Source organism: Eptesicus fuscus, chromosome 14 (genome assembly GCF_027574615.1).
Source record: "Eptesicus fuscus isolate TK198812 chromosome 14, DD_ASM_mEF_20220401, whole genome shotgun sequence".
NCBI classification, from domain to species: domain Eukaryota; kingdom Metazoa; phylum Chordata; class Mammalia; order Chiroptera; family Vespertilionidae; genus Eptesicus; species Eptesicus fuscus.
Genome location: NC_072486.1, coordinates 28,626,981 through 28,653,925, shown reverse-complemented (window position 1 = coordinate 28,653,925; position 26,945 = coordinate 28,626,981). Strand labels below are relative to the sequence as shown.

The following is a 26,945-nucleotide window of genomic DNA, read 5'->3' as shown; positions in this document are numbered from 1 at the left end:
GCATCCACTGATAGTCATTTCCAAGAATTGAATAAAGCCACCAGCTTTGCATGATTTCCAAAGCTATTGATTGTTCCCCTAATCTTCGTTCATCTTGTGGATAATAAATCCATTTAAAGACAAGAAAGATTCGGTGTTCAGCTGTGGTCTGCTACACACATGTCCACTTTTCTTACATTTTCTTTGAACAGAACACAGTAAAATCTATTGTACAGCTCACCGGCGTGATATCGCTTTGATAGACACTGAGTGACCTAATATACACACTCCAGTGTACTCTAATCTGTGGTCTCCCAGCTCCCACTCGGCAGGAATTCTGAGATGTTGATGGAACCCCGTGATTTAACAGAGCAGCCGGGCTGCCCTTTCACCCCTCACACTGGTTCTGACAGCTGCCTGCCATGTGGAGAGAAAACCTCACAGGCTGAAACCCTGTCGCAGAGTAAAGGTCCTTGAATAAACATACAAGCAGGATCATGCTAGCACTCTCAAATTAATTTTTTAAACTGAATTTGTAGTGGGGAAATTTTACAGCTGAAAATCCCCCAAGTGTGCCAAGTGCCTCCTCTCTTTAAAAATAAAATAAAATAACACACAGTAAGCCTGGTCTTGTCCACACTTAACTGAGTAACCTGTCTTTTTCAAATGGATTAAGCCATTGACCAACACCCAGATTTTTCTACTTGGAAACAGTACCAGGCCTGCCAGAAATCACGGGCAGCATCTCCTGGGTTGGTGAGAAAACTCGCTGTGTGTTTAATTGGTCACTTTAACCCACACTGCCTCTTTCCTTTTATCAGAATATTCTTCAGGTGGAAAAGAATGGAAGGAGGCTTTAGGCACAATGGCTCCCATCCTAAATATAAAGTTGGTTTAAAAAAAAAAAATCCCTCCTCGGCCCAAATAGCATTGTGCTTTATAATTCGTTCTTTTCACATACAGTTATCCTGGCTAATGTTTTCCTGCTGAGCTGCCATCATCTTTTGTCAAGCTGTCAGGGTATTAAATTGATGCCCCTTCCACATTTGGATAGAGGTCATTATCCTGTTGCCTGGTTGCATTGCCTCTGCTGAGCAGGTTAACTGCTGAGGCCTTTCATCTAGATAAATGTTTCGCCAGCACTTTTGCTCTGTGATGACATGAGCTGTTCCTCAGAGGTCAAATCGTGATTCTCTGATAAGTTGTTCCCTGTGCGTTCACAGAGAGGGAGGGGACTGGAGCTCAAATTTCATCATGGGCCTAAAAATAATGGTAAATGCTCCCCAAAATACTGGATTTGGTGCTTTTTTAAAAATACGCACTTATGGCTAGAAGAGGGTCAATGGGGGGGAAAAGGAGGACATATGTAATACTTTCAATGATAAAGATTTAAAAATAAATACATACATACTTATGTATTAATTTTATTTGCAGAGAAAAACCTTTGCTTTTAAGTAGTTTATTGTTTCAGCATCATGAAAGATTCTGCTGTGTCAGAATCTATCCTTTAGTTCTGAAAACGGCAGAAATTAATGTGTGTATAATAGACAATGTGCATTCTTAAGTTGCAGGTTTCTAATGTTAAAATAATATTTAAACTTGTTTAAAGACCACAATATTAGGAAACGTGGTACTGTCCACATACGAAGACAGTTGTTAAGTGGAGACATACAACTAAATCATTTGACTTTAGTGAAAATTGATTTGTTAAAAGTAACTTTAGTTTGCTTTCATTTTATTTTTTATAATGAAGAATATACCCACTAAAAAGGGAAACATGATTTTAAGTGGTTATATTATAACCAAATAATTTTTATAAAAACTTGTTTTTGAATCCCTGGCTTTCCAACCCAATTTTTTTATTGTAGTAAAATACATGTAATATAAAGCTTATCTTAACTAACTTTAAGTGTACAATTCAATGGTATTATAGTCAACCATCCATCTCCAGAACTCTTTTTTATAAATGTGGTTTTCCAACTGAAGCAGACTTTATCTTCATGACTACCATAACTAGTATTGTTATATGAGCTAAAAGATGCTTTTTTGAGTAAATGGAATAAATTTTAAACAAATCTTTTTTAAAATGCCACTTTATAGTCTCTTTTAACATGGGTAAATAATGACACATGGAATTAACTTTCTTAGTATGTACTGAATAATTTTAGGCCAAACTGCTTAATTTTAAATCCATGACTACTGCATTTCTGATTGGATAATATATTTAGTCTTAAAAATATATCTTGTTTTTAAAAAATGTGTGCTTGTATTTTCAATAATTGGACTAGAATTTAGATTGTTGTTTTATTAAGGGTCAGTTATGTGCAGTCCACAAACTTTATCATAAAACAATATTTAAATTCTGTCTAGAGTTACCATCTTATTATTGAACTTGGAGTCAATGAGGCCAAATACACTGATAAATTTATATTTGTTTAGTAATTTAAATATATTTTTATTGATTTCAGAGAGGAAGGGAGAAGGAGGGAGAGAGAGATAGAAACATCAGTGATGAGAGAGAATCATTGATTGGCTGCCTCCTGCACGCCCTCTACTGGGGATTGAGCCTACAACCTGACGTGGGCCTACAACTGAATTGAACAGGACCCTTCAGTCCGCAGGCCAACGTGCTATCCACTGAGCCAAACTGGCTAAGGCTACACTGATAAATTTATTATTCAGTAATATGCGGTAAGTGGTGCAGAAAGAAACATGAGCGAGACTGTAAGAGCTGGCGTCAGGGGAAGATTTTTGCATTCCCATTGCTATCCATGAATTATATCACCATCAATACAATTGCCCAAACTAAAGAGCTCAGCACCCTCCCTGACTTTCCCTGTCTCTGAACCAGACATTGAATGAGCCACCAAGACTTGTCAATCCCTTCTAAACTGTACCTCAAAATCCATTTTCTCTTCTACACTCCCCATTGTCTTCTAACCTTGTCGAGGCCCTCTTTATCCCTCATCTGCTTCCTAACTTGTTTCTCTGCCCCTTTACTCCTGCTGCTGTCCCTTACCTACATCCATTTTCCTCACTGCTAAGAGAGTTTACCTTCCAAAACACCAGTCTAATCAGTTGATGTTCCAGTGGGTTCCATTGGCTAGTGGGTGGAGTTTAAAGAATTATATAAAATCTTTATTTTAAAATGTCAATATTTTCAGTAAGCCAAACATTACATCCTTTGCTACTATTTAAATTTATGATAAAATTATCCTATTTCAACGTTAAAATACACAGAGTACATAGTTTAACTAAAATATTTATGAAGTAGTCAAGCCAAAAAGGTTGATGATTATTAAAGTGATCAGATTGCAATCCTAGAAATGCCAAGTAAATGTATAGAATATTTATCCCTTATTCCTTAAAAAGGGTTGTTGTTAATGTTACTTTTAGTGTTATAAATGGATAAGTAGGCAAAAATTACTTTCCTCTTAGTTATGCAAACAACTTATATTATCCAAAGACTAATCAGTAGTCACCCAGGACACAGGACTTCTGCAAATCTCTGTAGTTGGGCCTAAGCCAAAGGCCCTTGCTAATCTCCAGTGAGTACAAAATTTACTGGGTTTCTTATGTAAGCACATGACTTCTCTTCCCAACTTTATTAATTCCTGTCCTCACTGCTGATCTAGCACGAAAGAAGCTGGGGCAAGAGTTCAGTGTTCTTATTTGGAATTTCTCAACTACATAGTTGAGAAATCAGTGACATCCAACATTGTCATTAGCTATACAGCTCTCTAGCCCTGAGTTTTTTTAGTGCACTCAAATACCAGGAGCTGATGGATGTTGGCTTAACTATGTAATAGGATCCACAATCTTCAGATTCCCCTTGTCAGCTGAGCTGCCAAAGCACAACCGCATGATTAACTCCATCAGACGTGCCCCTTGAGCAAACTTCATTAACATTTATCATGAAAGATGCTCTGCTAGATGCCTGGAATGCAAAATGCATTCCAAATTCACATCACTCCTGCCTTCAAGGAGCTTACTTTTTGTTGTGATGAGAAGTTTAAATAATAATGCAGTTTATGTTGAAGCTATTAAATAGTCGTTAATACTTAATGACATATTTAAATATGCTCTATGCCTATTACTAAGTGAAAGAAGCAGGTTGCAACACAGCTATGTATAGTACAATCCCATTTCACTAACTGAAATATACTCAGATATGCATAGAAAGAAGACAGAAAAGTATAAGTTAAATATTAACAATGTTTCTCTCTTGGCCAAGTAGAATTATGGGTGAGTTTAACTGCTTGTTTGCTCATTTGTAAGTCCTACAATGAGAGGATCCCTTTGGTAATGAAGCTGTTGTCACTGAGCCTGGGGATGAGTCTTGGTTTTGGTATGAGGCTACAGGCTGTGGACAAGAGAATAGACTATTAAGACAAACAAGAGAACCCGCTTCTCTTCAGATCATTTTTGGAGGTCAGAGCATAGGTACTCCTACCTGTAGGGAAGGAAGGCCAAGCATCCATCGCTCACTCACATCAACCCAGAATCGGGTCTGTGTTTTTGGGCAACAAATTCCAACCTTGCTGGGAAGCCAGGAAGGATTGGAGATGGGAGCGAACCGTCTCCTGTGGCCTTGGCCGTCCACAGTCTACAGGACTGAGTGTCTGGAGGAGGACCAGTTAGGGTCTATGCATACTGCCCTAGCGCCCCGTTATCTGCGGCCTCTGCCCAGATTGCTCTCACTTATTTCCATTGCTAAAACCTATTTTTATGCTTTTGTACTCAGAGGTTTAGGGGGCAGAGGTTAGTGGAGTGGAGAGAACTTTGTCCCATAGTGAAACCTGGCTCTAGTCCTTACAAGCTCAATCACCTGGCTGGTCCCTTAATGTTTCAGTTTATACCAGGAAATACCTTTAAAGTGGGGATTGCACCACCTGCCATGCCTTCTCTTAGGAGAATTTGAGAGACCAAAAGGAAAAAATAAATGTGGATGGAAAGCACTTAAAAAAAAATCTGTACAAATATAAAAAATTTGTATTAGAAAACCTAACTTTACATCGAGAGCGATTACCCAGAGATTCAGTTTTTATTAACATTTTACCAGCTCCTATTTCTTTGAAAACGTTGAGGAATAAATTTTGCACCAGTGAGGGAAAGTGTGTGTTCATTAGCCCAGCTGAAGTGTAGCTTTCCAGGGCATATCTGTTTACACACGACAAGTAAACACCAGCTCTGAGATTCATGCTGCAAACCTCTAATGCTTAGTTGACTCTAAAGGATCTAATCAAAGCTACAGGATATATGATTCAAAGGCAGATTGTTTCCATTCATTTTATGAGTAATTTTGTTTTTGTTGGCTGAAAACTAAACCGGGGCAGGAGTAGTGCACCATGGAAGGGAGGGCTTCTCACAGGGTGTATCTCACAGACGTGCCTTACTACATAGTCACATAAGCACATGTGTGCACACAGACCAGCCACTGTGACTCATTAGAGTCAAAGCTGGGTTCTTCTCCCCCTACAAGTCAGCTACCCCTCTCAGTTTTTCCCTGCGTCTTGGTCCCACAGTGGCTGTAAGTCTCCTTCCATCTGCATTACTATCAGCCTCCAAGACCTGCTCATCTTTATTTATTTATTTATTTATTTATTTATCTTTTAGGGAGAGAGGAAAGGAGAGGGAGAGAGAGAGAAATATCGATTTGTTTCTAATTTATGCATTCATTGGTTGATTCTTGTATGTGCCCTGACCAGGGATCAAACCTGCAACCTTGGCATAGGGACGGACGATGCTCTAACCAATTGAGCAACTGCCAGGGCCGAGACCTGCCATCTTTGCTTTGAACAGTTTCTTGAATTTCTTCCCTCGTCTTCTTTCTCTCACCTCATACCTGTGTTTCTGTATGAGTTTCTTCAGGCTCAACCAATCAAACAACAAACATTTATTGAGTGTTTGCTCTGACCACAGGCTCTCGCTTCTTCCCCTCCCCCCTGAATGATGACACATAATAAGTCTTCCAAAATGCTGTTTGCATCACATCATTGCCCTTCTCGGGGCTCTGAAGTGACCCCTTATTTTTTCCACTACGAGTCTAGCCTCTTCTGTTTGAATATCAAGGCCTTTTACACTCTGACTCCATCCTACTAGAATCTACTGCAGTTCCACTTTCTCTACTCAGCCAGATTCTGTGTCCATGTCTTATTTATTCCTTTTCTCCATACAAATTCATTGGACACCTGCTATATGCCAGGCACATTGCTAAGCACCTCAGAATAAGATATGGGTCCATCAATAAGATATGGGTCCGTCAATTAGAAGCTCTAAAATTCTAATGTAAGAAATACGTAAGGACACAGTATAATATGATATGATCCAGGTTTTATGAAGGTTTGTACAACGCACCGGGTAAGTTCAGAGAAGAATGTGACTGCTGATGCCACCTGAGGAGGCAGGCTGATGATTTCATCCAAAAGGGCCAGGGAAATATCAAAATGGGGCCAAGGCCAGACCAAAGGAAGGGAAAGATGAGAGCCAATAGCTGGTGTACCTACCTAGCATTACAATCCACATTTAAATCCCATGAACAGGGATAGAACTTCAAATGAGGAAGGAATCAAGAGTCGGATAGGAGGGGAGTCTGAAAGGGACAAGAGGGTGGGTCCTGGACAGTCCCTGAGAGCAATGTTAGAATGTGAAGGGCTTGTCTTTATTAAATAGGTATTTGGCTTAGAAGCATGGAATTTGTGGAATGAAGGCAGTAGTGGGAGCCAACACATGGAAGCATAGTCTTACTAAGGCTTAAGCATAGAGTAGGTGTTGGAAATGGTATGATAGGACAGGAAAGTTGGGGTCAGGTTGAGAAGAGCGTGGATTGCCAACCCTAGGAGCATGGACTTTATCCTGTGTGCATTTGCGGGGGTGACCATCAGAAAGGAGGTTGGCCAGGCAGCAGGGTTGGAACAAGTCATGGGTGAACAAATGATTGACTCTCGCAGCCACAAGTTGTAGGAGAAGGGGGCATCAACCTAGGAGAAGGGCACATCTTTTTCTAATTTGCGTAAAAGCACATATATGTTGCAAATGGTAGCCCCAGTTCTCATATGTATTTTAGGAAAAGGATTCTAGCAAAAACAATGTTCTTTTATGGATTCAGTTAATGTTTACTGAGCACTTTCTATATCCCACACAGCATTCTAGACCTTGGGGACTCAGTAGTAAATAGACAAACACATCTCCACCCTCAGAGCCCAGCAAAAGTAAGTGATGGTGCTTGAAATAAAAAAATAAAAAAAACTAATTAGAAAGCTATTGCCCTTTCCTTACCCAATTCTACCCATCCTTTCAGCTCAGTTCCACCACCTTCCCCAGCTATAGCTTTTAGTGATGTTCGTCCCCAGAGCTTCCACTTTTATGACATTTTTAAAATTCAATACTTAACCTTTTTCTGATTACAGACATAACATGCTCAGTACACAAATTCAAAAATAATTACAGTGTGTGAAGAGAATATAGTCCATAATCTCACTCACTAAATCCATTAGTACATATTTCTCTAATATTTTACTTCTCTACAGCTACCAATATGTCATTGTCATAATCATCTTCATTTTTATCATTACTTTCTAATTTGATATATCTCTTTCCTCTTTATCATTTCAATTTATCATTAGTGCCTTGAATAGATATCATTACCAAAAAAATCACAAAATAATTCTATTTGAATATACAATGCACAGTATGAAACATATTTTACTTCTTCCTTCATTTTCTGAACAATTTTCCCTTAAGTATAAGGATATTTAGCAAAGCTTTAAACAATGTTGATTAACCCCAGTGTCAAACAGGTCTAGTTTTTCATTGCAATTATCAATTATTAGTATCTCACCCAGCCACAGTTATGGAGTCAGCAGTTATATGTCACATTGTGTGTGTGTGTGTGTGTGTGTGTATGTGTGTGTTGTGTGTGTGCGCGTGTGTGTGTGCGTGTGTGTTAATTACACAAATAATTAACCAATACATTCTTATTGGAAAGTATCCAAATAACACATAAGACTAGTTAATGAAACTTGAAAGTTTCCACTCTGCAGAAAATCTTGATCTCCTTCCCAAAGGTAACTACTGTTAGCAGCTGGTATCTATCTTTCCAGATCCTTTTGGATATACCTGACATTTCATGCTTATATTTCAAGCATTATTATTACTTGAATTTTACTTATGTGTACTCTCCACCCTTCCTTTTCCTTATTGGAATAAAGAATGGCAAAACCAACTACCCCACTAGGATTGCTTTGAAGAGTAGGTAAGTTAGAGTTTTTATGCAAGTACCTCTGATTCAAATTAGACATGATTGGCATTATATCGCTCAGGATAGACTGGGTTTTGTTCGCTGCGGCTTAATACAACAAATGTGTATTTCTTGCTCACACTTTATATCCACTGTGAGTCGCTGGGGGACTCTGCTCGGTGACACAGGTTAACCGGCTGCATCTCCACACAGGCTTCCTCAGTCACCTTGGCAGGGGGCAAGGACACAGCAAGATGAGTCCTGGCCCTCAAAGCAGTCACATGAAAGTGCGTATCTGATTGGTCAGAGGAGGTCGAATGGCCATGCCTAACTTCTGAGGGAGCCGGGAAGGACATTCCATCTGAGGTCCAGAAAGCAGAGAGCTGGAAATTAGTGAATGGTATGAATGGCCACCCTAGAAATTTTGGGAACACTAGAGATAATGTAAAGCATTTCCAATGCAGGGTGAAAAGTCATTCCTTGTTTTCTTTGATCCCAGAGATATTCAAGAACGATTTCCAACAAGTCTGTGGGGACAAAAATGGGAGCCTTGTTGGGTGTCAAGCAGGGAAAAAACGTGGACTGAGAACTTCAATAAGAAAAGAAAGTGAAGGAAGGGATGGTGTCAAAGTGAAACAGCTGAGTCCCGCATGCAACTAGAAACCAAACCCCACCTTCTAGCTCTGAAGAGGGTTGCAGACCACAGCCTAGGTAGACGCTTCCGCAGTATCCTGTGCACCATCAGATGCTGGATGCTTGCCCCACACACAGGACCTCAAAGACACTTGACCCAGCCTTTGTGCTCGGCTGCTGGTAGGCCCCTGGTGCCTGGCCTCTGTCAGCATTTGTGGCTTTGTTTGGGCCCGTGTGCAACCTGGTGCTCCTTTGCTGTGGACCATCACTTACTGATCCAGGGTTGGCAACCCCATGGCCATTAGACTTCACCAGCCACAAAACGATCATGGCAGGGTTTCCCATCCCTCTCTTCCCTCAGGCCCTCTAAAGAGCATCCTGTTTGCTCGGTGCTTAAAATGTAAGGGCATATACCTCCCTTCGTATTTAAAAGGAAGGCATGTCAAATAAAAAAGGTTTAGGTTTCATTATGCCAAGTCCAGTTTTTCCTTAAACTTCTGCTACTTTGGTTTAATTGTAGGATTACAAGTCTACAAGATGCTTAGGATCTTATATCTATATGTTCAGAATTTCTCTTCAGAATATTTCTTTGAAAATATCGACTGACATTCAAATGGTGTAGGTGTGTATATGTGTGTCAGTGTGTTGAGGGGAAGCGGAAATATGAAGCCTCGAGAAGGGCAAATGAGGAATGGTCTTGTTGCATTTGATCAGGTGGAAACTGGTCAAAACACATGTATATTTTGTTTTGCAACTCTTAGTTTCTTTAATTATTGCTCAAGAGAAGAAATGGTATAAAATTAAGGTGTATAAGAATAAAATTATGTGAACCAGAACTGCAGCAAATCTCTGCAAATTCCCTTCAGCGCCCAAACCTGCAGGCAGATCAGTGGAAGGAGCAAGGTAGAGGGACAGTTCAGTGTGGTTGCTATGGCAACCTTGTGCTGATTGGAATAAGACTGAGGAATCATGATTCATCCCTGACTTTACATTTTCTTTTTCCCTTCTTAACTGGCTCCTGAAAATTTGCAGTCCTGGGGGTCTCGGTGCTATCAAGCCAGGTCACAGAGAGACACTGTGTAACCAGATGTAGCTGTCCCCTAGCAAGGAAGGCACAAGCAATTCTTGTGCCAGGGATGAACAGGGTACACATGTAAATAAGATTTAACCAAGGAGATGAAAATGAGCAGAATCATCAGAATGCCAAGCTTACAGGCCGAGTTCTGGCACAACACAACTCTGAAATGACAGAACCAAAGTAAGACCATAGAAGCCAGATCAATCTATGAAGAGCAGACATAGAAGACCATGACTTGGTCTTCTGATGGTAGGAAGAAACACTATTAATGATAAGAGAAACAAAGCTTTGTCCAGAGAATAGAAATGGGAAGTACTTCACTAATAGTTTCAGCTTTCTCAACCATAAAATAAAATACCCGCCTCAGAAGAGATAAATGACCCCTTCTGACAAGGTAAACTTGGGTGGGCATATTAAAAAACAATTGCAAATTCTTGGCTGATACTGTTTTTATCTCAAAATGGAAAAGAAGAGTTCAGGGTCTTTGGCAAAGCTATGAGAAGCCCTCATAATAATTTTCTTATTTACAACAATAAAATAACAAAGATAGCACATGAAATAAAGTGTTTATTAATGGCATTTAATATAATTAGTAATAATGGGTACTATGGAATTAGTTTCCATTTACCCTTTATCCTGAAAAAATGTGTGTACATTGCTGATGACTCTAATAGAGAAGGAAAGGAGGGAAGAGTAAAGGATTGTGTTTGGGGAAAATAATTTTTGATCAGCTCCTCATACTCGGAGATCATCCACTTAGATCCCTGTCTAGGGATCCACAGCACCCATTTATGCTTCTCCTCTTGGCAGTTGCCTTCATCAGATAGGATGGTCCAGATTCCACCTTTCTTGAGGGAAACATGGTGTATAGACTAGATGAGATTTGGGGTTTTTTTGTGTGTTTTGTCTTAGTTGGCTGGTTGTATGTTTATCATTGAGGGAGGGTGTGGGAAATCCTGTAAGCCTTTTCCCTCCTTAGCAGGAAAGTTTTTAGATTGTGCTGCTTGTTAGAAAGGAATTACCTTTCAATACTTCCATGGAAGGTCTTTTCTCTGCAATATGCTCTAAAATGATGGTTGTTTGGTAGAAATACTGCTTGATGCTTCAGCATCTGACATGCTAATCCTGGGTTCTTGACCTGGGACTATGGGTCTATTCATGGAATTCAGAAGGTTTGTTAACCCACTGAAATTGTATGAAAAAAATCTGCATGTAGTTGTATACATGCAGTGTTCTGGAGAGGATTCCTTGGTGGTCATCTGATTCTCAAGTTTAGCAGTTACTCAAAAATAGTTAAGAATGATCACAGTCTGGGTGCTCTGTGCCTGTTTTTTCATTGGTAGTTGTATTTATCAGTGTTTTGCCCACTGAGGAATTGGTAAGAGTAGGAAAAAGGAATGATTTTTCTTACCAAGAAAAATCATATTTTCAGATTCTGAATTAAAACTGATCCCTCCTATTACATAGCAATGCAACATTTCCTGTATAATACTATTAAAAAGTCATCAAATGATGCACTTAACATTTGTGCATTTTAGTCTAAGTAGAATTTACCTAAAAACATAAATCTACATTAGCCTCTAATTAGTGATATGTATGTTTAGGGGTGAAGTGTGCTCATTTCTGCAACTTACTTTGAAATGCATCAAGGTAATAGGTTGAATTAATGGGTGGGTGGAAAGATAGGCAGATGAATAGATATGTTACAAAGCGAACATTTCAAAATGTTAATTGAAGAATCTATGTAGTGGGTATATGGATGTTTACTGGATAATTTTTTTGTTTTCCTATATATTTGAAAATTTTAATAAAATGTTGGGGGAATATATGATCATAACATTTAAAGTACTTACAACTGTATATGTCACGGCATACAGAAGAGTCAAAAGTAGTGAATGGGAGTTGGTTTTATAACTTATTTATTGAGTTAATTCGGAGGCAACTATTTAGTGCATAGAAAAATATCCACATACACAGATGCCCCTTGATTCATGATGGGGCTACATCTCGATAAACCCCTCATGAATTGAAAATATTGTAAGTTGAAACTGCATTTGATACACCTAATCTACTCTACTGAATATCATAGCGTGGCCTAGCCTACCTTAAAGATGCTTAGAATACTGACATTGGCCTTCAGTTGGGCAAAATCATCTTGCTGCTGCTGCCACCCAGCATCACAAGAAAGTACGATGCCCAGTAGTGCTAGCCTGGAAAAGATCAAAACTCAAAGTACAGTTTCTACTGAATGTGTGTGGCTTTCACACCATTGTAAGTTCAAAAACATCATAAGTTGAACCATCAAAAGTCAGGGACTGTATTCGAATTTCAAGTGCAAAGAACTTATGGTCAAGAGGGATTGCTGAAATATTACTGTACTGTGATAGTACTCCAGACGGTGACCATGGCTGCATACTTTTTCCAGATTGGGTAGTGTTTGCACAGTTTCATTTGGAGGTTGTTCCGCCATAAAGGTCTTCTTGCCATCAATTGCTTTCTAGTCCCTCTAAATATTTCTTTGCTTGATTTCACACCATTAATCTCAGTAATTCCCTTCCTCCCTATCTGCTTCAGATATGTCTTATCTGAATTGCCCATCTCTAGCATGTTGGCAGTCTTAAGCATACTATATCCCATGGAGCTAAAAAAAGATTTGCTCTGTTCTTTACATTTTACCAGATGTACGTCAGTCCCTAAAAAGTAACCTGTTAGATTTTTTTCCTAATAAGGAAGGACTGAGAGAGATGAGATTTAACTTTACCGTGTTAATCCAAGCACAAGCAGTTTTATATCCTGACTGGACCAAGGTACTCAATGATTGATTATGAGAATGATATAAACCTTAACACTAAACAACTCAGTAATTAGAAAACAAAGAGCCTTCCTATGTCAGCATCTCAGGCTCTGACCTATTGTTCATAGCATCTCATGCAGAGCCACTACATCTAAGAATTGCAAAAGGAACAAATCCAAAACAGCTTATTGGAGCTGATTGGGCTATTTTGTTTGGCTTGTTTGTTTCATATTTGTATACTTCATGCAATATACATTCTATTTAGTGATGTTTAAAATGGAACTCTGGTGACTTCCTCCCCCCCCCCCCCCCCACCCCATGATAACAAGCAACTAAGTCACTAGATCTGTGTTGTTGTTTTTTCTCCCAAATGACCCCTGTGTTCAAAGTCACCGCTTTTGAAAAGAACTTAACAGAGCATCATGAGACGTGTTAGATGCTTAGGGTGCAATTTTAATGCCAACAGACTGGAAAGCAAACAGCAGAACCCAGACGAGACATGACTTTGTTCTTTAGCATCTGAGTGAAGAGGAAATAAGAGCTTTCTGGGATGTGCTCCCGTTCCCAGGTGTGGGAGAGAGGGTGTCACATTCCTGGCTTACCACATTGTGTGTGGGTTCTGGTGTGGCGCAAGGCGAAAGGGGATTGCTCTGCCTCTCACAGTGAGATCTCAGTACCCTTAATTCCCATGGTGCTTTTGTTTCGGTTGGCCACAGAGTGGACACTAAAAAAGCAAGAAGCATCGCTTAATCCCAGGAGCCTGGTGTATGCTGGCTACCGTGGCTGCTTTCTCCAGCTCTGTTGCCAGTGGAAGTGATTGACCCCAGGCCTGCAACCACTGTGCTTTGCTCTGCCACTAAACCACTGAGCTGTTGGCACTTTAATTGTTTTATACCAGGAGGAAACCAATTATGTTGATGTGACTGTCTTACTCATTAGACATTACAGGCTTCACATTTTTAATGAGCTGAAACTCCTCGTCCACATCGTGCAACCACAGTGAATCAAGACAAGAGTGTAGCGATGACGTTTTCTAATTCATTGCAGTTGCCTTTTAAAAGATTTGACAGTATTTCATAACTCCGAAGGCTGCAATTTAAAGCCTGTCTGAGGTTGCGTGCTAATCAAAAACAGTAAATCATGTTTCAGTTCTAAAGGACAGCAGCGTAAGGAGTAAAGCTAGGAGGTAGTGCATATTTCTTTTCCTTTGCCCTTTAAATGCATAGACAAATATAAAGACACACATGAACAAACTATTGGTTATCTACGGAATCTTTCTGGTGCATGCAAGTGTCCCATTTCCTCCATGGGCTACAGATTGAAAATTGCAGTCCTTGGGAAGAAGTTTAGTTTCTATGTCATGGTGAGCCCAGGACACGCTGGCTGTTTCTCACAGGCAGAAAAAGACCTTTCAGTGATAAGTGTTACAAACCTGGCGCATGGTGAGCAATCTCAGCAGCTGTTTGAAGAACCGTTGCATTCTCTAATTCAATAGCATCCTGAAGAAGACAACTCATCACCTACCGACTTCACAGAAGGAGCTGAGTCTTCATCTTTGTGAAGAGTAGGTGGCTGCCCTTGGATTAGAACCTGGGGACTCGCCGCTCAACAGCCTCTAAGACCTCCTCACTACACACAGATAAAACCCAAATTCATAATCACACGGAAGGCGCTTGCTTTGCTCCACCACCCTCACCTACCCTATCCAATTATGTGCCTGCCCCACTGGCCTCCTTCCTCCCTTTCTACACATTAAACTTTTCTTTATCTTTCAAAGGCCAGTTCCTCCTCACTGCATTGGTACCTCTAGGATAACGCTTCCATTTTCCATGTTGACTTACAGGCCAGCATCCCCTTCCAAACTCTTGAGGCTCCTAAGGACAGCAGTGGCGTGTTGATAAATATTTAACAGCCAGCTCTCTAGAAAGAAAGCAGAAAAGCCCTGATTGGTCATGCTTGTCTTGTGGCTCATGTATAACGCCTCCTTCCATTGCTGATTCCAAGGGTGTCTGTGTTTAACAACTGGCTTGCAAAATTCCTGAAAATTGTAACATTCAACACTTGTGAGCCAGTTCAAGCCAGCTCCAGGCCACCACTGGGACTTTGCTTTAGCAGTCCTTGTATTATTCCTCCTTTTCCCCCTAAATGCTGTTCTTTACAGAAAAATAGGTGCTCAGTAAATGTTTTCTGAATTGAAATAAGCAGCCACTTGTTGGTTTGGCTCTGCCACTGTTGATTGGGTTGGGGGATCATTTGCCACGGAGATTCAAGGCAGTATTTACACTTCTTGTCATTGGAGAGCGGTGGCCTTCGCCATCTCCTCCATGCCACAGGTGTGAATTTAAATAGATTTATTGGTGGTGCAGCTGAGAATTGTGGTGAAGAACAAGCTGAGAGTCTCGAATTCAGCAGCCTCATTAGAGAAGAATGGGATCCACGATGGTTTCAATGAAAAAGCGTCCAGAGGAAAGTCTAAAACAGAGGCAAGGAGGGAGATAAGTGAAAATACCCTTGGAAGGGTTGAGAGGAGAGAAGGCTGTGAGCTCAGTTCCCGTTTTCTGGCCAACAAATCCTTTGCCATTCTCGGTGTTTGGCATTTGTAATACTTTGGTGACGCACATTTCAAGATTGGAATGTCAGTGTGTGTTAGTTCGTGTGGTCAAGTGCCAAGCTCGCTGGCTCTGTTTTTATCATAAACTTGGAAATTACAACATATCAACCCTGTTGTTTCTGTTAGGGTGACCAACTCATTCTGGTTTTCCCCAGTTTCAAAAGTGAAAGTTCCACATCCTGGAAATCCCCTCCGTCCTAAAAACTGGGATCGATGGTCTCCCTGGTTCCTGCAAAGGCGGTGGCTCCTGTAGTGAGTGCTGTGGGCAGTTAGACCTGGAGCATACGGCTGGCTGCTGGCATGCCAGGAGACATCGAACCAGTGGCTAAAAGGATTAGAACTTTTTAAAAGGCAGTTTATAAGATATCTTCTCTTTTTAAGGTCATGGTCCTATTTTTCAGGCAGCTTTCATTAAATGAGAGAATGAATGGAGAGGAGAAAATGCTACACGAGCACACAATGCAAGTATTTATTTCTCCTAATGAAACACATGTTCCCTGATTATATCTATTAGAGCTCATCTTGGGTATTAAGCAACTTGTTATAGTAGGATAACCAGTATCAAAATACTGTAAAATAACCAATTATAATTTTGTGGAGAGTGCATATCACATGACTTTACATGTAGATAAAGGCTTAGCTTCCATGAGTTAATACTCAGTGATTTATCATTTGTTGAGGATTGTTCATTGGCATTGTTCACACTGTAATGCAGATACATGGGAAACAGTTGGTGGGGAGCATAGCTGGCTCTCTGGTGTTGGCAGCCCTCAGCATGGCCTGTTGGACCCTTCTTGCTGGCAGCAGATATTTCCTACTGGAAATGATGTGCTATGACATGTATGGTGGTGTCCAAATGTGTTGCCACGTGACGGCATCAGAACGTGTCCCGTAATAATAAACATTTCTGCCCTAGCTGGTTTGGCTCAGTGGATAAAGCATCAGCCTGTGGACTGAAGGGTCCCATGTTGGATCCCGGTCAAGGGCACATGCCCGGGGAGCGAGGCAACCGATAGGTGGTTCTCTCTCATCATTGATATTTCTCTCTCTCTCCCTCTCCCTTCCTCTCTGAAATCAATAAAAAAATATTTTTTTAAAAAGAATAAACATTTCTGCTATGATATGATATTTGTGTTCCTACCTATGTTTAGTAAAATACCACAGTAACTACTGTATGGATTATGGTAAAAAAAAAAAAAAAAGAATAAAGGGCAGAAGCATTAAAATGTATTCAACGTGGTCTGTTTGGGCTGCTATAACAGAACATTATACACTGGGCAGCTTATAAACAACAGAAAGGTATTTCTCACAGTCTGGAGGCTGGGAAGTCTGAGAACAAGGCCTTGACAGATTCAAGAAGGGGTGAGGAGCCTCTTCCCCTTCTTGCTGGGATCTCTTTTATAAAAGCACTAATCCCATTCATGTGGTCTCTGCTCTCATGACCTAATCTCCTCCCAAAGGCTCCACCTTGAAATATGATCACATATTTCAACCTATGAATTTGGGAGGATGCAAACATTGAGTCTCCAGCACATAGCACACACAAAAGCAGTCTAAAAACACTACTAAAAATACTAGCACAACTTACAGGTGAAAGAAGCTAGATGGAAGAGTTGGGGATGTCAGACTTTGGATGCCAAGATCTGGGAGAATTGTGCTATAAACAGTTAATTCCAAAACAGAGCATGTGGCCCAACCAAGCCAAGAAGAAGCATGTGGGGTAAATGGACAGCATGTGCAGTTCCAGGCACCTCTTCAGCTTGCATGCAAATGTGTTGGTCTCCTGTGCATGGCTGCTGTGTGTTGGTGACTCAAAACTTTCCCATTGGAAAGGGATCTCTCCTGTGAACCAACAGGCTTTTGGTTTACACTGACACCATTCTCTACTTCCCAATTATAGGCCATCTAATTTACCCTACAGAAATGCATGCTTTAGCTTTGCAAATTCCTGCTGCATAAGAAGGTTCATAAGACAGATTCAAATTGTAGGTCATTATATATATCGAATTTAAAACCCTTACCATGAAAACTTGCTGGGCCTCAACACTTTGGATAATAATACTAGACAAATTTTCATTTGAAAAACAAAAATCCACCCAAAAATGAAGTCACATCTCCTTTCAGATCTTTTAATTAAAGTCAGACCTGAACCCTTGTGTTTCTTTGACTGCTAACTACTTAAGAAGTGTTTATGAGATTTGTGTGTGTGTTTTAAGTTTTAAAAAATGCACATGCTGCACATTACATGACTTTGTGTTTGGTTTATTTAAATACAGTTTAGTAGAACTGTAATATATCAGGAAGGTTAAAGTGTCAGAATCCTATTTAATTAACTTATACTCACTTGGGAGCCAGTCAATTGTAAAGGTATGCTAAGCAAATAAAGCTTCAAATATGAAATCCTTGAAAAGAATAAGCCATGTTTGATGAAGGCTTTTCTAGTCTTAACTTTGTCATTCAAACTATTTCAATGAGCTGTTTCAAACCTTACAGTGTATTTATGTATGTGTGTATGATTTTATATATATGATATTTTTAGAAGATTAAATGTCTTGATAATTCTTAGAAGACCTAGATCAGTACTTTCCCTGCACATTTTTGGCCTTCTCTGAGACAGGACGTACTCCCAGAATTGCCATCCTTTAAGTCCACATGTGTCTAAAATATGACCAGTTTTACATTTACATAAATTTGATTTAATAAATAGTCACACCATTAAAATAGAGCTTTCTTTTCAACCACCACTAATTACATGTCATAAAATGCCTGGTCTTTAATGGGGATTTCAATAAATGTCTGCTGATAATGATGATTATTGAAATGATATGTTAAGTCAGTCTTCTCATGTGAGAAATGCTTTGTTTTGAAATGCTAGACTTATAGCTTTGCCTAAAAAATTTTAATTAAGATCACCACTTTGGCATGAAGCTTAAAAAGTGCAAAGTCGCTGCAATTAGTGCATTGTGCATCCATATGGATGTTACCAAACAGCTTTCAACTTAGAGGATTTGGACTGTTTTGAATGATGGACCTTCTGTCAAGCTTAAAACAAAAGCCTTCTATCTCTGCATTCATTTTAATTAATATTCTCTAGCTGGTCTCAAAGATGTGTTCTGAGGGGAAGAAGCATAATTATCATAAATCAGAAATAAGTTACAGAAGTAGATTTGGCTAATTTTCTACTTCCTTCTGTTTCATCCCATTCTTTCCACCACCACCACCCCCCCACCGCCCCCACTCCCGCCAAAGGAGCTCAATGCAATGTCAGAGTAACTGGAAAACAATGATTTCAGATTGTCCAAAAGAAAACCTGTATTTCAGCCAAATCAAAACATAATTAAACTCACTCAAAAAGTGAAGAAATTAAGCTGTCCCCAGATTTTTTGAAATCAGTTTGTAGTTGAAAACTTGTCATTTTGACTCCAGCGTTCATATATAAAGTCTATAGCATAAAATTCGAGTATATGTGTTGTATATATGCAAATGAATATAAGTCATATGTGTGTGTATTTGTATATAGACATAATATTTTTACTTCAGAGAGACTTTGACTTGCCTAAGTGCTTGAGTTTAGTAACCTTATTTGAGGACTTAATTTTCTACAGTCGCCAACTCTGCTTGAAGATGAATTAGGTACAAAAGATTAGTTTGGTTGTTCTTCTTAGTATTTTAAGCAAAATCAAACCCAACATGCACAGCCTGGAAGGTTGTATTTTCCCTGGTTATTTTTCATGTGAACTTTTATTAATATGGTACTTGGGGAAAGGAAGCTCTCTGAACTTTGTTTTCCACAAAAACAGAATAAATTTTATAAATGGTTGTATGTATTAGTTAAGTCTCCGATTTCTTAACTGTTTTCAAACATCTCCCCTACAGTCACTCTCCATATACCTTCTGAGAAATACTCACCCTCATGGCCACTGGCTTTCTCTGACTATCCGGTGCCCAATTTAGGCCAGTTTTGAATGCTGCTTTAAAAAGTAGACAATTAAAAGTATATCCCAAAATCTTCACTGAATTACTAAGATTTAGATAAATGTGAAAATTGCAAAGCAGAATTGTAATTTACCAGAACACGTGTATAAAATAATTCATCCAACATGTGAGTGGAAAGGCATGAAATCATTAGGTCCTTTCTAGAATACCACCATAGCAGGTCCTGGTTTATTTTTCTTTTAATTCCAACATTATGGAAATTCATTCGTGTTAGCCACTGGATTTGGCACTAAGATACCCTAATTTTTTCATACTGTCTGGATTTTTCATTCCTATTTCCTTTTTTAAAAAGCATGTAATTGGTTACATACTTTTCTTCAAATGCCTCCTGATATACCAGTGATTTGGATTCTATATTAGTAAAGAAGGTTGGAATTAATTTTATTCTAGGTTAGGAACGGATAAAAGCTAAACTTGGCCAAATGGCTTACATTGTTTTCTGGAAGAGAACTTAATTATTTTATAATTCTATCCTGTCTTTACTATCATGAGGTAGTAAAGATAGGATAGAATTATAAAATAATTCTATCATCAAACTTTAGTAAGTCTACCCTCTCTGTTAGGCATCTTTACAAAGAAGTCTCTCCAATAGAAATGAGCGGATTACCCTTCAGTTTCACATACATTCTGGTGAATATCCTGTTCACAATGTAAGAGATGGAAGGAAAACCTACAGTTGTTTTAATTTGGAACCAAAATAATCACTTCTCTCCAGTGAAGGCTTAGAGGGGGCAGAAATTGGGCCAGATAGAAAAAGAAATACTTGGTGGAGGGCAATGCAGCAGGATCCGAAGAAATTTAATAATTTAAGTAAAATAATAAAACAAACACAATACCTTAGTGTGGCAAATAGGATAGTGAAGGAGAGACCCTCTGATCACCCAGAAGCACCCTGAACTGGGGTCCTGGGCTGTGTCATCCCGCCAGCGAGTAAACTTCATGTGTGTGTAGGGGTGTGCCTCTGTATAGACCCACGGAGATTTAACAGGGAGCACGGAGGGAATTAGAAAGAGCCTGGCCCATTTTTAATTTGGGCCTGTTTGCTTGCATTTAGCACTTAAGGGCTCTACATTCAGTCTGGTCCAAAGAGTGATGAAGCACTCCTTGCTTATGCCTCAAATCAGAAATGCATGAAGTGCAGCTGCAGAGATAATACATTTTCCCCAAAGGCTTTGGCTGAGCAAATTAGGTGTCAATGGGGTGCCTGCGCAGGCAGTACTCTCTCTAATTAGTCTCTTGAGCCTAGTTGGTGGCGGGTATGAGATGATCTAATCAATTGGTCTGTGTCTGATGGTTTCTGTAAAAATCCTACCAGGCAGACTCTCTCCCACAGGTCACCCACCTGCACAGCGGGACTGCTCATTTTCATTTTTCATCTCCTCCATCACATGACGCTGACAGTTGGTTTTAAGAAAATTGAATCCAAAAAATATCTAGTTCATAGGGCACATGGGTCAGAACAAAATTGCATTATGGGTACCAGCGATCCAATTAATTAATATTTATAGCTGAGAAGCTCTATGTAGATATTTCTGAATAAGGATTTTATCAATAAAATCCAATTTCTTGTTTAAAACATTCATTTCTAGAGAAAGAACACTATAAAAGCAGAAAGCAAGATAAAAATGGCATCCATTAATCTAATGATTTATATACCTATGAATTGTTGTGCACATAGCTGAGCTTATAATTTATATTCGTTGTTCATTTATATTATGTGTGTAGTCTGTTTTAATAATCTATTAAATGTAAGGGAAGGATTTGCATTACTATTATATTTTACTTCCGTATGAATGTCATATGCCCTCTCTCCTTTCACCTACATCGCCACCCATCACATGTATGATTACATTTAGGTTTTAAAGAATTTTTCTAGCAGTAAACGCATCTACCTTGAAAACTGGAACTGATATCAATGTTGCCCAAGGAGGGGGAAGGGACATCGCATGCTGCTGGTGAACAATGTCAGTCAGGGCACTTGGCACAATTTGAGCTGTAGAGTCATCTCACAGGGATGGGGGTCTAGCCCCCATTGGCACCTCCCTTCCTTTTATTTTATTTTAATTATTGGATACTTTCATTAAATGTCTGACCTCAAACCTAACTAAATGGACTTATCCATAATCACTGTTAGCCATTTATTATCCAGTTACTATTAATTATCCGATTAGGTACATGTGATTCTTCTGGAAATTACACTTAAAGAATCAGGACAAAGACAAGGACAAACACTGTCAATGGCTTAAAAAAAAAAAGGTGTAATATCAACCCAACAGAATAATAACATGCCATGGACTATGGTGACAGTATAGTTTATTGTTACATGAAATCAGATATACTGAAAAGCAAAGCATTCTTTTATAAGATATGTTTTATTTATTTCATAGAAAGGAAAGGAGAGGAAGAGAGAGATAGAAACATCAATGATGAGAGAGAATTATTGATCAGCTGCCTCCTGCACGCCCCCTACTGGGGATCGAGCCCACAATCCCAGACATGTGCCCTGAGTGGGAATTGAACCCGTGACTTCCTGGTTCACGGGTCAGTGCTCAACCACTGAGCCACACCATCCTGGCCTGAACCTTTGTTTTTGATAGATCCCTTTGTGTAAGTGACTGACCTCTCCTTGTCACATGTCCACATCCTATTCCATCTCTAAGGCCCAAATCAAGTCTGACTCACATTATGAAACTTTTCTAGTTTCTAATAAGATGTGAGAACCTCATCTCTCCTTGCAAGTGTAGGATGGAGGCTAAGGCAGTAGTTTCCATGTAATTATTTCTGCTAAGGTGGTGACTTTTTGAAAAAGAGGTTTGATAAAGGCATTTCTGGACAACCTGGCAGGGGTGAGAGGTGGCCAAGTGAGCCACATAGAGAATTGTCCCACAGCAGCAACTATTTGAGATAACAACTGAGCAAAAGGCCTATATGTGTTGTCCATCTACCCCCAGGCCTCTCCCTCCACCCCACACTTCTCCCAGAAACGTAAGATAAGGACTTTTGTTTACATTTGGCTCAGTCACTGAGGACAGAGAATTCTTACGAATAAAATGTTACCCCTTCCTCACACCATATACCAAAATGAACTAAAAATGGATTAGAGATCTAAATGTAAGGACTAAACTCTTAGAAGAAGACATAGCGGTAAATCTTTATCGCCTTAGGTTTGGCAATCGATTTTTAGATCTGACACCAAAACCATAAGCAACAAAATAAAAAATGGATAAATTAGACTTCATCCAAATTAAAATTTCTTGTGCATCGAAGAACACTATCAACATAGTGAAAGGCAATCCACTAAAAGGCAGTAAATATTTGCAAATCAAAATACAAATATTTAAAGAACTCCTCCAACTTAATAACAAAAGGGCAATTTGAAAATGGACCAATAGATATTTCTCCAAAGATAGACAGACGACCTACAAGCACATAAAAAGGTGCTCAACACCATTAATAATTACGGAAATACAAATCAAAACTGTGGTGAGATACCAGTTCCCACCCACTAGGCTGTCTATAATCAAGAGGGGGGAAAAAAGAAAGTAGTAAATGTTGGCAAGGGTGTGGAGAAATTGGAAAATTTGTATATTGCCAGTGGGAATATAAAAGGGTGCAGCCACTGTGGAAAACAGTTTGCCAGCTTCTCAAAAAGTTAAATACAGGATTGCCTGATGGCCCAGCAATTTCATTCCTAAGTATTTACCCATAAGAATTGAAAACAGGTATTTAAACAAATACTTGTATATGAATATTCATAGCAACACTATTTACAGTAGCCAAAATTTGAAAACAGCCCAAATGTGCACTAGTTCATGAATGGGTAAACAAAATGTGGTATATCCATAAAATGGAATATGATTCACCATAAAAAAAGAAGAAAGTACGGATACATGGTACAATATAGATGCATTTTAAAAACATTATGTGAAGTGGAAGAAGCCAGACACAATAGGCTGCATGTGGTATGGATCTGTTCCTATGAAATATCCAGAACAGGGAAGTACATCGAAAAGAAAGCAGATTAGTGGTTGTCAGGAGCCGGGGTGAGGGCAGAAAGGGTGTGACTAAGGAAACCTTTGGCGCAGTGGTCACCAACCGGTGGTCCATGAGGTCTGAAAGGTTGGCGACTGCTGGTTTAAAGGATATGGGATCTCTTTGGGGGAATGACCAATGTTTTGGAGCAGATAGAGGTGATGGCTGCAAACATTGTAAATGTACTAAATGCTTTCATATGGTTAATTTTGTTACATGAATTTCAGCTCAATCAAAAAAAAAAAAAAAAGGATGGAAGGTTAACCTTCTAAAAAATCATCATAGTAAGCGGGAGAAATGAGCAGAGATGGAGAGGATGCCACCCTCAACTATAAGACTGGAACTTTCTGTTCTCTTGGTCAAGGCAGTGCCATGCAGGGGTGAAGTCCTTGGTACTACAGCCCACATGGGCAGCAGGGGGGCAACTGCGCTGTGAGTTCTCCACAAAAGGCCACAGTTTCCTCTTTGCCCAGGAAGATGACAGTGTGGCATTGGAGAAGGGCACAAGCAGGCCTGACCAGGCCTCATGACCTCACGCTTCTAACGAAGATGATGAGTTGACTCTGGGACTCAGTGGACTAATAGATCAAATCTCTGGGTTTTGTGACTTGAACCTCGGAGAGTTTCCTTTTACCCTTCCTGGCAAGACTTTTTTTTCCCCGTCCTAGAGACTCGGTGAGAAAACTTAAGGATCAAAAAGAAATGTGGGCAGAGCAGGGTAAACCATCCTTCTCTCTTCTCGAACTGTTCACATGGAAGTAGTTATGGAGTTTAAGCAGCACCATTGGAAATGCACAGTCATATGCAGGAAGTTAGCAAGAGGCTGGCGATTCAGGTTGTGCTGGCCAATTTTCATTCTACCGAAATGAGGGCTGACACTAGGCAATGGAGGAATTATAGGCAGCTGGATTTTTTTTAAGCATGTATATGATCCATTTTTCTGCTTCTTGTTCATAAAAATGAACAGGATGCAATGTCCTTTTAATGGTCTGTATGATGCTTCAGGCACTTAATGAAGACCAGTATTACCACTGATGATTTGGGGAAGGAAATTTGCTGAATTCTCTATATTAATCCAAGAGGAGGTTAGATTTTTTTTTTTTAATTTAATCCTCACCCGAGGACATGCTTAGAGAGAAGAAGGGGTGTGTGTGTGTGTGTGTGTGTGTGTGTGTGTGTGTGTGTAGAGAGAGAGAGAGAAAGAAAGAAGGAGGAGGAGAGGAAGGAAGGAAAGATGGAAAGAAGGAAGGAAGGAGGGAGAGGGAGGGAGGAAGGAAAGAAAGAAGGAAGGAAAACATTGGTTGTTTTCCATATGTGCCTACCAGGGTTCAAACCCGCAACCCAGGTATGTGCCCTGACCAGGAATGGAACCCACAACCTTGTGGTACACAGGACGATGCTCATCCAACTTAGCCACTCGGCTGGGTGAGGTCAGGTCATTTAAATTCACGGAGTTAAATTCTTTGAAGGGAAGTAAGAGCAGTCAGAACATTAGTTTATCACATTGTAAGGATTTTTGGGTGAAGGAGGCAACTTTGCCTCAGATACGTGTGCTTGGGGTAGGCTGTGGAGAAAACAGGTAGGCTCACTCTGGCCTGAGCAATTTTGATGTCTCGTGTAATTTAAGAAAAATGAATGATGTATGATTTTTTTTTTTTTTTTTTACCATATAACAATTTTCTCTTTTCCTCTTTTCAGGATTAAGTTGTCATCATTCTGGGAAGAAAAAAAACCATTAATGAAGTGGCCAATAAGAGGAAGGGAATCATGGATCAGTTTCCTTTCACTCCCTGTGGTGGATTTCACTTACAAGAAAATTGAAGCTGGCAAGACCCTGGTTTCTCTGCAATTTATTTAAAACCTTGCACGCATTTGGATACCTTGTGATTCCCAAGAACTATGTGAAGATTAAGCTTCGCTTACTGATCCATGGCATGTATTCTTTTCAGTCTTTTGTGTTTGATTTTGTTTGATTTCCCTCAGCAGCGCAGCGTCTCTGTGAAGGTTTTTATGCTTTTACCAACCATGTCTTAAATGCATTAAGACAACACATCTGGTGTTCACACTTCTTCAGTAATATCTGTACTTGAAAGCCACACAGTGGCATGAAACAATGTGCGCTTTCCTGGAGACCACTGCACATTTTGCAACCACTAGGAAGGAAATGTTTAGCTAAAGCAAACCCATGTTCTCTGACTGGCACCTGGTCCCTGGCTGTGGGACCTCCCACCCCTTGTCGCCTACCTTTGGAGACATTTCCCAGTGTGGGTTTTTGTTTTTTTTTCTTGGAAATACCACACATTTATATAAGATATCAGAACCTGCTTAGCATTTTTCAAGCCACATAGCATGACTGTTTTCCAAATAGGTTGGAAGTGAAGAACCAAGTATCAAGTATTAAGATCAAAGACGGGGATAAATTGCTTCCTTTTCAACCTCTGGAGCTCGAGGTGACTTCTCACATGTGTTCTGGGTCTCGTCAGCATCTTATTGTTTCCATCCACTCTTTGACACGGGGTGTTCTTTTAGTGGAGAAAAGAGTGAGGAAGAGAGCGCTCAAAACTTGGGTGCACAGAGTCCGATCGGTTGCACGAGCGCTGAAAGCCATCTTTGCTGGTTAACATTTAATAAGCAAGTGACAAAGGGATCCAGAGTTAAAAATCGGCTCATTTACATCAGAGCACCTTTAAATTACATGTTGAAAACATTCCAGGCTGACTGGAAGCCATCCTTGGGGACCCTGACTCGACACTGTCTCCTGGAAAGGAAACTGTTTGAATGCAGGTTTTAGAAGCAATACAGGACTCATGCTGTAAAGATGGGGAAGGGGAACAGAAAGGCCAGCTTCCCCTGTTGAAGGAGTTGGGAGACCTTGGAGGATGAAGGCGAGGATGTGACATGGAGGGAAACGTGGGTTGGGTGTTTGTGGAGCTTTGTCTGGTGTAGGCTGTCTCCCAGGGGGACAGGCCTCCCTGCAGAATCCCAGGTAATCCTCAGGCCAAGGGGGTGGTGAGGAAATTCATCGAAAGCATGAAACCTAGCTCCTCAGGACACAAATTCCTATGGAAATGCTTCGTATACATTGTTTTACATTTTCCTATTAGTCAGAAAGAAGGAGAGACCAAGAACTTGAAATGCATCGCACTTTGGGGGACCAAGTCTAGGAATTGTGAGCCAGTTTGACAAAGACGTTCTGAGAGTCAGGTAAGAGAAAAGCTTTTCTGTAGTCAAACCCAGTATACCTAGGGAATTGGACCCGGACTTCCTAAACATTAAAATGGTACCGTCCCTGGAGTGACATGTGAGTATATAATACAATCAAGGTCACAATCCATCGTATCCTGAAGTAGCATTCATTGTGAGCTTCTAAGTGTTAAGTGAGGAATTATTTACTGGTCGGTGTTAAAGAGAATAAAAGTTACCCAAGGCTAGAGTATTTACTATTTGCTACCTAGAAAACTTTCCCATTCTTCTTTCATACATTCCAACTCATTAGTAGTCTTTACAGGTATTTTGATTTGTGTATTTAAAATAGAACTTCTTACAGAAAATATGGAGAAGAAAACCGTACGCGCAATTAAAG

At 39.9% G+C, this 26,945-nt stretch overlaps 1 protein-coding gene across 2 annotated transcripts in view; it reads left to right on the top strand.

Annotated features, from left to right (window-relative positions):
* CDK14 (cyclin dependent kinase 14) overlaps positions 1-25,121 on the top strand; it is a 513,399-nt gene extending 488,278 nt beyond the window's left edge. For both annotated transcript variants that reach the window (XM_054726652.1, XM_008149228.3), the window contains one exon: positions 25,061-25,121. The gene's annotated coding sequence lies outside the window, so the exon portion shown is untranslated. The remainder of the gene's footprint in view (positions 1-25,060) is intronic.
* Positions 25,122-26,945: the final 1,824 nt, after the last annotated feature.